The sequence below is a fragment of the Nannospalax galili genome, unplaced genomic scaffold (genome assembly GCF_000622305.1).
Source record: "Nannospalax galili isolate Female #2095 unplaced genomic scaffold, S.galili_v1.0 scaffold255, whole genome shotgun sequence".
Lineage (NCBI taxonomy): Eukaryota > Metazoa > Chordata > Mammalia > Rodentia > Spalacidae > Nannospalax > Nannospalax galili.
Genome location: NW_008338999.1, coordinates 6,293,958 through 6,308,536, shown reverse-complemented (window position 1 = coordinate 6,308,536; position 14,579 = coordinate 6,293,958). Strand labels below are relative to the sequence as shown.

Genomic DNA, 14,579 nt, shown 5'->3' with positions numbered 1-14,579 from the left:
GTGTGTGTGTGTGTGTGTGTGTGTGTGTGTGTGTGTGTGTTTGTGTCTGTGCATGTGTCTGTGTCTTTGTGTGTGTGTGTATCTGTGTGTGTCTGTGTGCCTTGTGTATGTGTGTGTAATAGGTCTTTTGTGCCTTTTCCTAATGTGGCCACATCAAATATTGAATAAATCTCCTTTTTTTTTTGCTTTTTTACTATTAATTTGGCTGTTTTAATTGGCTTATGGGGACTGAGTGGATTGAGCATGGCTTGTTGGGGACACAGGCTGGACTCCAAGTCTGGTAAAACTCTGGTTTTGAACTGAAGGACTGAAAATCAATTGGCTTGGTTTAAAAATTTTCATGTTTCAAGTCACTTTAGGATGGAAAACAAGATGTGGACCATCTTTACTTAAAACTTCTCTTTAACCTGTGCTGGGGGGATTTTGTTAGCTGTAAGTAGTTAACTAGTTCTTACTAGAAAGATTAAAGTAATGATGACTATTCTCTTCCTCTCTGCAAACCTTTTAAAATGGATTTAGAGAATTTACTAGTATTGAGTAATAGGTAACCACAGGTCAAAGCATGCCTCATAATTGTTTCTTCCCCAATCTTTCTTTACATGCTTGTCAAAGTTGGAAAGTGGGGTGTCTAACATTTTCAAATACACAGCTTTTTCCTAATCCTGAACATTTTCTTTTGCAAAATAATGTAAGACATAGATTAAAAGTTTAAAAGGAAACCAAACCAAACCTGTGAGTTTCAGGATATACTTTGCAAAATAAAAGAGCTCTTTCACATTTTATAACTCATGCAATCGGATCCATTTTTTTTTTTTTTGGTCTTTTTGAGACAGTGTCTCCCGGTAGCCCCAGCTGTCCTGGAACTCACTATGTAGACCAGGCTGGCCTTGAACTCATAGAGATCTGCCTGCCTCCTCCCGAGTGCTGGGATTAAAGGCCTGTGCCACCACCCCGGCTAATCCAATTCTTTTATACCTCTTGTACATTCACATAAATGAATAGTTTGTGTAGTGTTGCTGGATAAAAATGCAGAACTATTCCTGTGAATTCTTATGGCAAATTTGAATTACATAGACAACCAGTCATTAAAAAAAAAAATCAGTGTCTCCGATATTGCATAGTTCAATATTACACTGCAGAATGAAAGTCCAATTGTCTGCATCACTTAGGCACAGATAGCTGCCTTTTGTCTTAAGTTACATGCAGCAGCTATGTATTTCTAAATGTTTTGTAGTGAAAGAAAGTATAGTTCTCTCAGTGCAACAACAATTAGTGAGTAAAAACTTAACAAGCATTTTATTTTTTTGGGCACAACAGAACTCTTTAAGCTTCGGATCTGAAGTCCTAAAACTTGTGCTTGTAAATCAAGTTCCGCAGCTTGGGTTCTCTGTGGGTTATTGAGTAAACTGGCTCCGCCCAGCTGCTGAAATGTGATACAAGTTGGAGCAAGGCCGGAAGTCCATTACGCTGCTTTCTCTCCTCAAGGTAAGTGTCCTCTTCTGTTTTTTTTTCTATGTCGAGACTCTTGGCAAAGCTTGTAAAAACCGAAGCCAGCTGGGCGACAGCACTGAGCGCGGGATCTGCGCTGATGGTGCAGTGGGGAGGCTGCTTGCCGGCTGCGGAACGCTCTCCAACGATTTAGGTTCATAATACACCTCGTGACTTTGACTAATGAGCTCTAATCTCAAGAAAAGGGTAGTTATATGTAGAGACAAGTCTGAGGTCCTGAAAAGTATTGGCTTTATTTGTGCACCATTAAATAAAAAACTAAACTAAGGGAAGTTGCTTTTATGTTTAAACCGAATGCCGTAATTATCCATGGGAACTTGCTTTAAGCTTAATGCCGTCATTATCCATGTGACGGATACTTAGAGCCTTCTCTCTTTTTCTTTTCTTTTTTTACTTGTGGTATGCTGTCTAGGGTCAAAGGGAAAATTTCAACTTGTAAATGTATTATCTGGACTGTTTCCTAACATAGCTAAACTTTAAACTTTTTAGTTCAGCTACATTCTTTCCCCACCTGAATTAAAAGACTGATTTTAGTTTACTTGGATAATTAAAGATGAGATGCTTCAGTTCCATCTGTTGGCTCATTGGTAGCAAAGCTAGAATTTTTAGCAGAAGGTTTTGCTCATGGGAGGGGTTCACGGAAAGTCATTTACTGAGGGAATGAACATGGATGTTTGGGGGCCGCTATCTTCAGTGTCATCTCTCTTTTTACTTAATGTCAGATTCTCTTGAAATTCAATTTTCAAAAGCATTGTAGACATGCTTTTTCAAGAATCAAAATGAGATTTATGAGTTAGCCTTGCCTTGCTACAACTTTTCCAGAAGATAAGTCACCAATTATGGCAGAAAAGTGTCATAAAAGATCTTTCTTAGCTAATAGCAAAACCTATGGAGTTTCCAAGAAAAGAGCAGTTATATTAAGTTGGAAGAATCAGGCAAAATTCCAAGGAAAGACCGTAACCTTTAACTGGAGTCCTGATTTACTCTCTTACTCCTATGTAGAATTGGCTGGCTTTAAACTCACAGGGACCCACCTGCCTCTGCTGGGATCAAAGGTGTGAACCACCATGCTGGGCTAGATGTTGTTTTATTTAGTCCTCATAAAAGCCTTGGTATAACTGGCATGTATCTCTAAGAGTAAGAAGTCTTAAGTTTCAATGACAATAAATAATTTGTTCAGTGTTGCTCATTGCTTCCTGCCAGACAACACTGGGTAAATCCACTAAAATGGTTCATTCAATAAAGGTGCTTGCTGCTGAGCCTGATGACCTGAGTTTGATCCCCAGGCACCCGCATGGTGGAAGAAGAGAAGTGACTTCTGCAAGTTTTTCTCTGACCTCCACGTGCACACAGTGACATGTCCCCCACTCTGCCAAATTTAATTAAAAAATGAATAGATCCATTCAAACCCAGGTCTACAAGATTTCAAGGTCTATACAGTTTACTGTGTGTATTATAGGACGTAGTAGTTGATGGTATTTTAAATGGATGTTTCAAGAGGTAGAGGTTTTGTTAAGTAAAACAGAAACAAGCCAAAAAAGTAAAAGTAACAAGTGTTTGAAAATGTGAAACAAATCTACTTCATGATCAATTTATTGTGTTTCTGTAAGTCATTATATAATATGTACTTTGTAGTAGTTTTTAAAAAAATATAAAAACCATATGCTTTAACAATGTATGTGGACCTGGCAGTCACTCCTATTTCTATTGTTGGCTGGGAGTTGCCAAGCCTTCGGGGAATTTGGTAAGGAATGAGATTATAAATAAATGCTGTGTCATTCCTGAATGTGAGATGAGTCAGGAAGTGGAGCCCATGGTGGCTGGGTGGGTAACGAGGGTGGCCCTTGCAGGACACAGAGGTCCTCTGCCTGGCCCAGGAGAGCAGTTTTTCAGCCCCTGCCATGTGGGAATATGGGCCCAGTGTCACCTGATAGCTGGATTTTTCAAGGGAAGCCAGAGATACAGATTTCTTTATGAGTTTTTCTGATCTCCATATTCATAGCTGATTCAAGTGTTTTAAAACAACCGTGGCCGGGTGTGGTGGTGCACGCCTTTAGTCCCAGCACCCAGGAGGCAGAGACAGGTGGATCTCTGTAAGTTCAAGGCCAGCCTGGTCTACATAGTGAGTTCCAGGCCAGCTGGGGCTACAGGAAGACCCTGTCTCAAAAAGACCCCCCTCCCCCCCAAAAAATGTATCATGCATGGACACACTGCCCATATAAGTTCATGTGTAGAGTGGCCCTGTCATGGCCTGAAAATAATGTCTCAATGTAGACTGTCCACTACCTCTGACTCTTAAAATAGTTCTCCCCACCCTTTTTCTCCATGATTCCTGAGCCTTGGGGGGTGGGAGGGTCTGGTATCAATGTCCCATTTGGAGCTGAGATTCCACAGTCTCTTTAGTCTCTACATGTTGATGAGTTGAGGGTCTCTGTATTAATCAGCTTCTCTGATAAGAAATATACTATTCTGTGGGGATAAGAATTTAGGGGGCAGCTTATTACTATGTCCATTTAGCAGAATAATAATATTAAGATCAAGCCAGCCAGAATCTCAGTATGGATGAGGGAGGGGCTCACGAAGTCCCACACTCTAGCTGAGGAGCTATTGGCAATTGATGCTGCTGGGGAAGAGAGTCAGTTTTCTTCAGGGATGTGGTCCCTGAGAGGCTTCCTATGCTCCAGTAGATGATCCTACATCCATGTGCATACAGGTAGCACTAAGTGGATGAAACGGATTTAAAAACAGAGAACTTGAAGTTGAAAGGAAGAGTTTTGGGGGATATAGGAGAGGAAATGGAAGGGAGGGGACTGGAGTGAACTTGATCAAAACACATGTACATGTATGAAATTCGCAAAAAGAAGAAATGTGCCTTGGGCTGTAGTGGATCATATCCTACCAATTTACAACCTTTGACTTACAGCAATAGTTCCTAAGCAGAACCTTTACACTCTTAAAAATGATTGAGGCTGGGGCTAAAGAGATGGCTCAGTGGTTAAGAGTACTGATGCTTGCTCTTGCAGAGGACCTGGGTTCAATTCCCAGCACCCATATGGTGGTTACAAACCATCCTTAACTCCAGTTCCAGGGGAATCTGAAGCCCTCTTCTGACCTCTGGGGTATTGCACGATACAGATACACTCACATATGTGCAGGCAATATACTCATACACATAAAATAAAAATAATAAATATATTTTATTTATTTTAAATATTTAAAAAATGATTGAAGCTGTCAAAAAGTTTTTGCTAATGGGTTGTGCCTACTTTGATATTTGTCATATTAGAAATTCAAACTGAAACTGGGTGTGGTGGCTCATGCTTGTAATCCTAGAACTTGGAAGGCTGAGGCAGGAGGATTGCTGTGAGTTTGAGGCCAGTCTGGGCTACATAGTAAATTTCAGGCCACTGTGGGCTGTAGAGTGAGACCGCCATCTCAAATTTTAAAAAAAGAGAAAGAGCTGGGCATGGTGGTGCAGGTTTTTAATCCCAGCACTTGGGAGGCAGAGGCAGGCGGATCTCTGAGAGTTCAAAGCTGGAGCTACAGGGAGACCCTGTCTCAAAAGACCATGTGTGTGTGTGTGTGTGTGTGTGTGTGCAAAAAAAAAAAAAAAAAAAAAAAAAAAAAAAGAAGAAGAAAGTCAAACTGAAATAAAAAAACTTAGATGTTAGCATAAATAGCAAGCTTTTATGAAAAATACCTATCCAAAAAAGAAAATAAATAGCAGTTTTGCATTCTGAAAATAAAGATATATATGTATATATTTATCCATATAGACATGTGTATGCATATCTGTGTTTCTGTATGTATAAATAAAAGGGTTGAAAATGAGGAAGTCCATTCTACTTCCCATCCTGACAGCTTCTAAAGGTAACCACTGTTGAGGACCGTTAGAAGTGTGGCATGAGGCTCTTTTTTCTTTTCCTTTTTCCTTTAAATAATACACATTTTGGTACACTATGTATTGTTTTGCAATTTACTTGTTTTCATTTCTCAGTGTGCCATGAGCCTGCTTCCACTTAAATATGTTTTAGGATTTTTGTGAGATGAATTAATGCTTGCAAAGCAATGATTGTTGTAGTGTTTATCTTTATGTACTATTTCATTCTTTTGTTTTTGAGACAGGGTCTCGTGTAGTCATGTAGGCTAGCTAGGCTGGCCTCAAACTCACTATGTAGCCGAGGGTGATCTTGCATTCCTGATCTTCCAGCTTTCATCTCCTAAGTGCTGGGATCACAGATGTGTGTTACCTTGCCTGGCTTGTCGTTCATTCTTTTTCCTGGGCAGATAGTATTCTATATAGTTTGAATATAGCATAATTTACTTTTGTAAACACTAAATTATCTTAAGGTTTTGTTATTATAAATATTCCTTGAATAATTATGTGGGGATTTTTTCTGTAAGATAAATTTATAGAAGTAAATTTTCTGTCAGAAGTTAAACATATTTTTAGTTTAGTAGGATACTGTCAAATTTCCTCTGAAAATGTTATCGTTTACTCTCTGCACTATGTGAGTGCTCATTTCTTTATATCTTTGTTTTTATTGAGATTTATAAGTCTTTTGCATTTTAAATGAAATGATAATATATGTTTAACATACTTTAAGCATACTGAATGGAGATTTTTGTCCATTTTTTATTACATATGCACACATATGTTTTTAAGACCCTTTAAAATGTATTTGGGATGTGTGCTTGCACATGTACAGGCAATGTACCATACCTATATGGAGATCAGAGGTCAACTCTGGGGAGCTAGTTCTTTCCTTCCACAGTGTGAGTCTTGGGGTTGGACCTCAGGTCATGAGGCTTGGCAGCAAGCTCCTTTACCCACTGAGCTGTCTCAGCGTCCCTTTGTATGTGTATATGTACATTTTTACATAGGTAGGAACTTGATAGATAGAAAACAAAAGGTCTAAGTTAGAAGGCAGAACATGTGTAGAAAAAAAAGGGCGCTTATTCTAATACATGTTACATGTCAGTGTTGGATAGAGAAAATGTCCTTTAAATTTGAGTTAGGCTGAGAAGTGTGAAATGTGAAATGTCTAATACTTTCCCCTTTAACTGGTCCTTTCTGAGTAGCTTGTGAGTATTTGCAGGGAGAGAGGAGACTGATGAAAATTCTTCTTTAGAAAGCCATATGGGGTATCAGGTAAGATGAGAACGGAGATAGTGTAGAAACGGGGACCAACGGACAGTGCTTCTGTGGTCTGGGTGACAGGGTTCAAAAAGGCCTTTATGCTCAGGAACACAGCAGACTTGCAACAGAGGAAGGAAATGGGAAGAAGCAGAAGGGCTGGATGGGAGCAGAGTGAGGTAGAGACAGGATCTGAAGAACTCGGTGGGAGTCTGGGTGTAGGCGAATGGCATCAGATTTTGAGACTTTGGCGTTTCAGTTCTTTCTGATTAGATATATTAACAGGCCACTATCAGTTTAGGACTACCAGGCAAAAGCATCAGACCAGAAGAAAAGCTGATGAATTGAGCCAGAGATCCATGTGCAGCGGGACTTTCTTTTTGTTTTCCGACACGATCTCACTATATATCCCTGGCTGACCTGGAATTTGCTCTGTAGAGCAGGCTGGCCTAAATTTCACAGATATCCACCTGCCTCTGCCTCCCAAGTGCTGGGATTAAAGGCATGTGTTCCACGCCTAGCCAGCCAGACCTGTGACTCATGATTGCAGATCGTGGGGTTGGAACAATTGAAAGATTTATGAAACATTATCCTAAAGGTGATCATCAAGGACATGGAATTGATAAGTCTGCAGAGAAACTGGGGTGGGGAGATGGGAAGATGGGGGCCAAGGTAGAAAGTCATGGGAATAGATGGGGCTGGTGAGACAGTTCAGGCAGGAAAGCACTTGCTGTGGAAATATGAGTATCAGAGTTCAGATCTCTTGCATCCTCATAAATGGCAGATGGGTGTAGTGCCTGCCTATAAGTCCAGGGTTTGGGAAGCAGAGACAGGGCATTCCTGGAGCAAACTGGCTAACTAGGCTAGCTGAATCAGTGAGCTCTGGGTCTAAGTAAGAGACCCTGCCTCAATATATAAGGGGAGGATTGATTGAAGAAAACATCTACCTGTGTACAAATGTGCATCCACACACATGAGAACACAAATACTTGTAACACACACACAGAGAAAGTTATGGTGATGGGTACCTTTATGTAACTGACAGGTTTAAATTGATTTTTTTTTGGTGGGGAACAAGTTGTCATGTAGCCTAGCCTGACCTTGACCTTACTGTGTAGCCTAGGGTAACCTAGGACTCTGGATCCTTCTTCCTCCACCTCTCAAGTGCTGGGATTACAGGCTCCACCATGCCTGGTTTTATGCAGTGTTGTGGATCAAGCTCAAGGCTTTGTCTATGTGAGGCAGTCACTCTACCAACTGAGCTGGGTACTCAGCCCCTAATGTGTTTGCGATATTAGATGTCCTTCACTCTTTTTTCTTTTCTTTTTTATGTATGCATGTGTGTATATGTGCACACGTGTGTGCAGGTGCATATGAACATATGTACATGTGGAAGCCAGAGGACAACCTCAGGTTTTGTCCCTCAAGAACACTGTCCATTTTTGCTTTTTTTTCTCTTCCTGTGGTTCTTATTTAAATCATAGTCTTCTGAATCCTTTTTCCTCCATAGCCTTATTTATCTAAGGATTTTATTTGTAGCCCTATGTGGGTTTAGATATTAAAATCTCAGAAAATAGGCTGGACCATATTTTTATTACTTATGTGCTATGTATGACTTGGGTAAAGATCTCAATCAGTGCCTTATTGTACATACTGGAGACAGTCATTCCCTTCCCTCGTGCCCTCCCCCACCAATCTCCTGGGATATTGTAAACCCTTAGAATCTTAATATTTGTTTTTTTCTTTTTTTCATGTGTGTGTAATATGTGTGCGTGTGAATGTGTGGGTATGTGTGGGTGGATATGCATGCACATGTGTGTGTGTGGAGGCTGTTCTTTCCCCTTTACTCATTGAGGCAGGTCTCAGTCAAATCCACAGCTCACGGATATGGCTAGTGTCACTAGCCAGTTTGCTTTGGGGATCTCCTGTCTCCACCTTCCCAGGCTGGAATTACAAGAGGGTTGCCATGCCCGTCCTGCCTTTGCTTGGCTTCTGGGAATCAAACTTCTGATCCTCACATGTGTGCAGCAAGCCCTTAACCACTGAGCCATGTTCCCAGCCTCAGTATTTCTATTATTGTTTTCTCCCATTCCTCTAAGTTATTATGGAATTTGATGTTTCTGTTCTGTTCCTGTGTCATCCTAAACAGTGCTTTATTTCATGTTTGACATTGGTAAAAAGACTGGTTTTTTTTTTTTTTTTTTTTTCTGCAAGGATTAGAGTCCATGCATGCAAAGCACTGAGGTGGAACATATGTCTAAGAAGTAGTTACACCAGAAAATTAGAGATTGATGAAAATTGCTTGTTTCACCTAATTTTGTTTTGAGGTTATGTTGTGAGAGCCCGATGAATGCTCCAGATGAAACCTCTATACGTATGATGAGTTCATTGCTCCCAATAGCTTATCTCGAAGATGAGGAAGGGTGATGGGAAAATCACGTGCTGAGGATGCAGTGAGTGGGGAAAGCCGGGTTAGACTGGTGTTCAAGCTGCTTCACCCTGTATTTTTTCAGCCTTCCCTTACTTCATTCACCTCAAACTCTAACAGGGTTTTCAGAAGTCTTTTCAGCCTTCTTAAACGGTTAGATCTGACAGATCTCAGGTTGGTGTTCGGTTAAAAATGTCATAACTCCAGTTGTTAATTAAAAAAAAAGTCACGTTTTTTTTTTTTTTTTTTTTTTCTCCGCTTCCCAGGGTGGAAATGGAGTCTGAAGCATTTTTTATCTCGGCAAGTGGAAATACTTGACCTATTTTTTTGGTCTTTTTGAGACAGGGTCTCCTTGTAGCCTCGGCTGGCCTGGAACTCGCTATGCAGACCAGGCTGGCCTTGAACTCACAGAGATCTGCCTGCCTCTGCCTCCATCTGGGACTAAAGGCATGTGCTACTACGCCTGGCTGACATGGGAAGTTTTCTGTGAAAGTGAGGTTACTAGGAAGAAGGGGAGCAAGTTTCCTGAAGCATTTTAGAAGGCTTAAACAGAAGACAGGTGAAAACTCAGTTGTTCAACCACTACAGTGTTTAGCAGAAATTAGTGTGCACAGCTGATATGGAAAGTTAAGAGTGATGTCAGACAACGGCAATTACCTTCAAGCATTGAACTAGCTGTTTTTGAATCCATTCCTCCTGGAACTTTAGTTTTATGGGAATTCTCTATATTGCTCCTTTGATTTATAAAATGGACTCCAACACTCTGAATTAAGGACGGCTATTTAGGTATGATCAACACTTGTCATGGTCAAGTCAACACTCACTGGTCATGGTGAAATTTCAATTCTTGCTGGATGTGCTTACTATTGGCATTTGTTTTACAAGTAGGAAGCAGCAGTGATAGAGACATGAAAGAATTTGTGTGTTGCATTTACGTGTAGCTTCTAAACCTGAGTCTACTATATAGTCCTTAGCCTCCTCATTTTGTAAACATTTTTATTGATTGATTGATTGTGTGTGCGTATACACATATGTGTGTCATGTGCATGTAGAGGTCAGAGGACAACCCACTGGAGTCGGTCCTCTCCTTCTACTAGGTGAGTCCCCGAAGTTGAACTCAGGTCATCAAATTTGGTGGCTGACTCCTTTACTTGCTGAGAGGTTTTGTCTCCCCGAGATTCCTTATTGAATGGGAAGATAATCTCTTTGCTGTGAGGATTACACCAGATATATCACCTAATTGCCAGATTCTCACCAAATGTTTGTTTTCTTGTCTGGGTAGCCTTTTCTTCCTCTAGGGTAAAACTGTTGCCCTTTTCTTTCTTTATCATAAAGTTTTTATGGCTTTGCATTTGTATTTTATGCTGAGCCCTAACTTTTCTGACTGTACCAATCTCTTTATTCTTTACCTGTTTCTGTAGCTCTTTCTGCTGAACTCTTCAACAACTCTTTCTACTTGTGTAGAGCCCCTCTGGAGCACAAATCTACAAAGTTTGCCTCAAGTCTCCGATGAAATGCTGAGCTTACAAATATTTCATGTCTAAAAATTAATACTAAATTCAGTGTGGAATGTGAATTCCACTTTTTAAAAAATGTTTTATTATTTTTATTTTATGTGTATGTGTGTATTGTTTGCATGTATGTGAGTGCACCCGTGTCATGCAGTGCTGTGGCAGTCAGAAGAGGGCTTCAGATTCCCCTGAAACTAGAGTTAAGGATGGTTCATGGCCGCCATGTAGGTGTTGGGAATTGAACCCGGGTCCTGTGCAAGAGCAGTCAGTGCTCTTAACTGCTGAGCCATCTTTCCAGGCCCGAATTCCACTTTTTAATACAAGCCACATTTTAAATGGTGGTTCTACTTTTAGGCAAAAAGCCTAGACGCAAAAACACATTTAACACAAAAATTAATGGTAGTTGTTTGTACTTGGTCCAAAATAAATAATGACATTGCCATTCTTTTCAAAATTTTTATTTTTTTTTATGTGTATGAGTGTATTGCCTGCATGTATGTGAGTGCACCCGTGTCATGCAATGCCGAGGAGGTCAGAAGAGGGCTTTGCATTCCCCTGGAACTGGAGTTAAGGACAGTTTGTAGCTGCCATGTGGGTAGTGGGAATCGAACCCGGGTCTCTGCAAGAGCCATTTCTGAGCCATCTCTCCAGCCCCTGTTTATTTTTTTTTAATTAAAAAAAATGTAGCTGGGTGTGGTAGCACAAGCCCTTTAATCTCAGCACTCAGGAGGCAGAGACAGGAGGATCTCTGTGAGACTGAGGCCAGCCTAGTTTACACAGTGAGTTCCAGGCCAGTTGACGCTGTCTCAAAAAAACAAAACGAGTCAACTTCCTCTTCCTCTTCCTCCTCCTCCTCCTCCTCCTCCTCCTCCCCCTCCTCCCTCTTCTTTTTTTGTGTGTGTTTGTGTGTGAGTGTGTTTACCATGATGAACATGTGGAGGCCAGAGCACAGCTCTGTGGAGTTGGTTCTCCCCTTCCACTTTTATATGGGTTCCAGAGATCAAACTCAGTTGGTCAGGCTTGTGCAGCAAGTGCGTTTACCTGCTGATCTGTGTCACCAACCCATGACATGATTTTTAAATAGATATTTTCCCCATTTTTCTTATCCTTACATAATTCTTGGAGTCACACAATTTAAGAAAAAATGCATGTGTCATGAAAAAAATTAATGACCAATTAATTTAAAAGTTTAGAACAACTTTGGTTAGCACTTACTCCTTTATCTCATGAATTTTTCTTTCCTTTTTCTTTTTTAGATCTTTTTGAGGCAGGGTCTCTCTGTATCCTCAACTGGCCTGGAACTCACTTTGTATACCACACTGGTCTTAAACTCACAGAGATCCACCTTGCCTCTGCTTTCTGAGTGCTGGGACTAAAGGTGCTGTGCACTACCATGCCTGGATGTCATGAATTTCTTACCATTTAAATATTTTTTGATATATTTCTTTGCAGTTTGTTTGAATTTTTCTTTGTTGTAGTAAATGCATTTTACTCTGTGGCTCATGATCACAATAACAATTATATTTTCATCTAAGTTTAAGAAGTTTATATTTATATAATAAAAAGATACAAAGATACTTGATTTGAGGTCTTATCCTCATGTGATAATGTGATATTATCATGTGATATGTATTATTGTAATAATATGACGTAAACACTTGTTACACTCTTAACTAAGGACTGTCTTTGAGACAAGAAAGAAAATCACAAAATCTCATCAGTACCTGCACTCCTAATACTTTGACTTTGTTTACTTCCCTTTCATTTTGTTATTTTATTTTTTACATTTATTTTATTTTATGTGTGTGTGCATGCATGCATGTGTGTACATTGTGCCAGTGTATGCATGGGGAGGTCAGAGGACAAGTCGTGGGGGTTTATTCTCTTCTACCATATGTGTCTGGGGATTGAACTAGGTCATCAGGCTTGGTGGCAGGTTCCTTTCCCTTCCTTCCTCCCTTTTTTTCTCCTCCCTCCCTCCCCTTTTCCCTCCCCCCCTCCCTTCCTTCCTTTTATGTGTATGAGTGTTTTGCCTACATGTATGTAGGTGCATCATGTGCATGCAATGCCTGCAAAGATCAGAAGAGGGCATCAGATACCCCAGAGCTGGAGTTACAGACAGTTATTTGCAGCCATGTGGGTGGCTGAGAATCCAATTTGGGTCCTCTGCAAGAGCAGCCAGTGCTCTTAAGTGCTGAACCATCTCTCCTGCCCCCTGTTGTATTTTCTTTTTTTTTAAATTTTATTTATTATTTTTATTTTATATGTATGCATGTATTGCCTGAATGTAGGTAAGTGCACCTGTGTCGTGCAGTGCCCGCGGAAGACAGAAGAGGCTGTCGGATCTCCTGAAACTGGAGTTATGGACAGCTCTTAGCTGTCATGTGGGTGCTGGGATTCAAACCTGGGTGTTCTGCGAGCACAGTGTTCTTAACCGCTGAGCCATCTCTCCCGCCCCCTGTTGTATTTTCTTAATGAATGAAGGTGGTGCTGTCTTAGTCATTTCTTGCTCAGATTAATCTAATATCAGATTTTCTAATATTTTTGGGTTACTATTCTTCTAGTTCACTTATTCTGTAATTGACGAATTAGAGTGATTAGCTGAATTGGTTGATTCCCTTGCAGCTATTTAGTACATCGCAGAGACTAGAGGAATCAAGTTTATACATTTTCCTGACAGGAAGTCAGTGCCCAATTCTTCCCACTATAGTATTCTTTAGATAAATGACATTAACTGGACCTAACTGTTGTAGTACCTTGAGCTAAGGTCACATAGTTTAACTTCGACCATGCTCTGTGCATCTTGCCTGGTAATGCAGGTCTGCCTCTCATAGCACCAGCCCCTCCCTTGGGCCTGCAAGGTAACTGAAAGCACAATGAAGGCCTGGCACCCTTTGTTTGGTGTCTCTTTTACTTTGGTTCAAACTTCTGCTTGACTCTACTTAGACCTGGGAATTCCTCAAGGAGTGTCCATCTAGGGGCCCATGATACCTAACCTACTTTCTCCCGCTGAATTCAGACTGGAGGCAGAGTGATAAGAATGATGTTCAAAACCTGTGGTGACCTTGGATTCCGGGAACAGCAAAACCTAGCAGGACAGATGACAGTCTAAATGAGGGCAATAATCCTTGGTGGTGAGGCTGCACCCCATTATTATGGAAACCAGCTTGCTCCCCTCCAGAGATTAAGTTAGTCTTTGGACCACCTTGAAGAACCATCTAGATCACTTTGTCCATATGCTTGCTTGCTTGCTTGCTTTCTTTCTTTCTTTCTTTCTTTCTTTCTTTCTTTCTTTCTTTCTTCTTTCTTTCTTTATTATTTATTTATTTATTTTAATTGTAAAAATTTTGCCATGTGCTTTATTACGCACACCTCTTGCTCACTGCCCCAATTCTTCCTTCCTCTGTGTGAGCCTCGTGGACAAACCTCAGCATCCTTCTGCTCGTCCTCTTCCCAATGCTCACATTGATTAAATCTCCTGTCTCTGTTTTTTTTGTAACCACCCCCATATCTTCAATTGGCATTTTTTTAGGATGGGTGGCTGAGCCTAGCCTTGGAACCAGGGCTTTTCCCTTGAAATGGTAGTAACATCTGCTCCTAACATTTGGAGGCCAGGATTTGATTGAAAAATCTTCAATTGCTTTGTTTTTGTTTTTGTTTATTAGAAGAAGCATTTCAACAGCATTAACCTATTCAATAACATTTTTCTGAGCTAGGGTACATCTGTTTCAAAATTGGCTGTACATTTTTAGGTTTACAGATGAATTATTACGCTTATATAATCTTTAACTCATTGTAAACTCTATAAGACATAAAATTAAATGAAGTTCCAACGTTTAAAAAAGATATCCACTTCGTTGTTAAATTACACAGTTTCATACAGAAAAATTCATTTTAAGGCAATTGACATTGAGATGTTTTCACATACATTTCTAATCTCTATATACATGACTATCACTGGTCACAGTCACCCACCTTCTGAGCTCCTCGGCAT

At 40.4% G+C, this 14,579-nt stretch overlaps 1 protein-coding gene across 2 annotated transcripts in view; it reads left to right on the top strand.

The window, feature by feature from the left end:
• Positions 1-14,579, top strand: part of Frrs1 (ferric chelate reductase 1) — a 75,947-nt gene that overhangs the window by 10,377 nt on the left and 50,991 nt on the right. The window contains exon 1 of one of the 2 annotated variants that reach the window (XM_008833701.3): positions 1,324-1,485. The exons of the other annotated variant lie outside the window; for it this stretch is intronic. The gene's annotated coding sequence lies outside the window, so the exon portion shown is untranslated. Of the gene's footprint in view, positions 1-1,323; positions 1,486-14,579 lie in introns of those variants that run through there. 2 annotated transcript variants of the gene reach the window in all.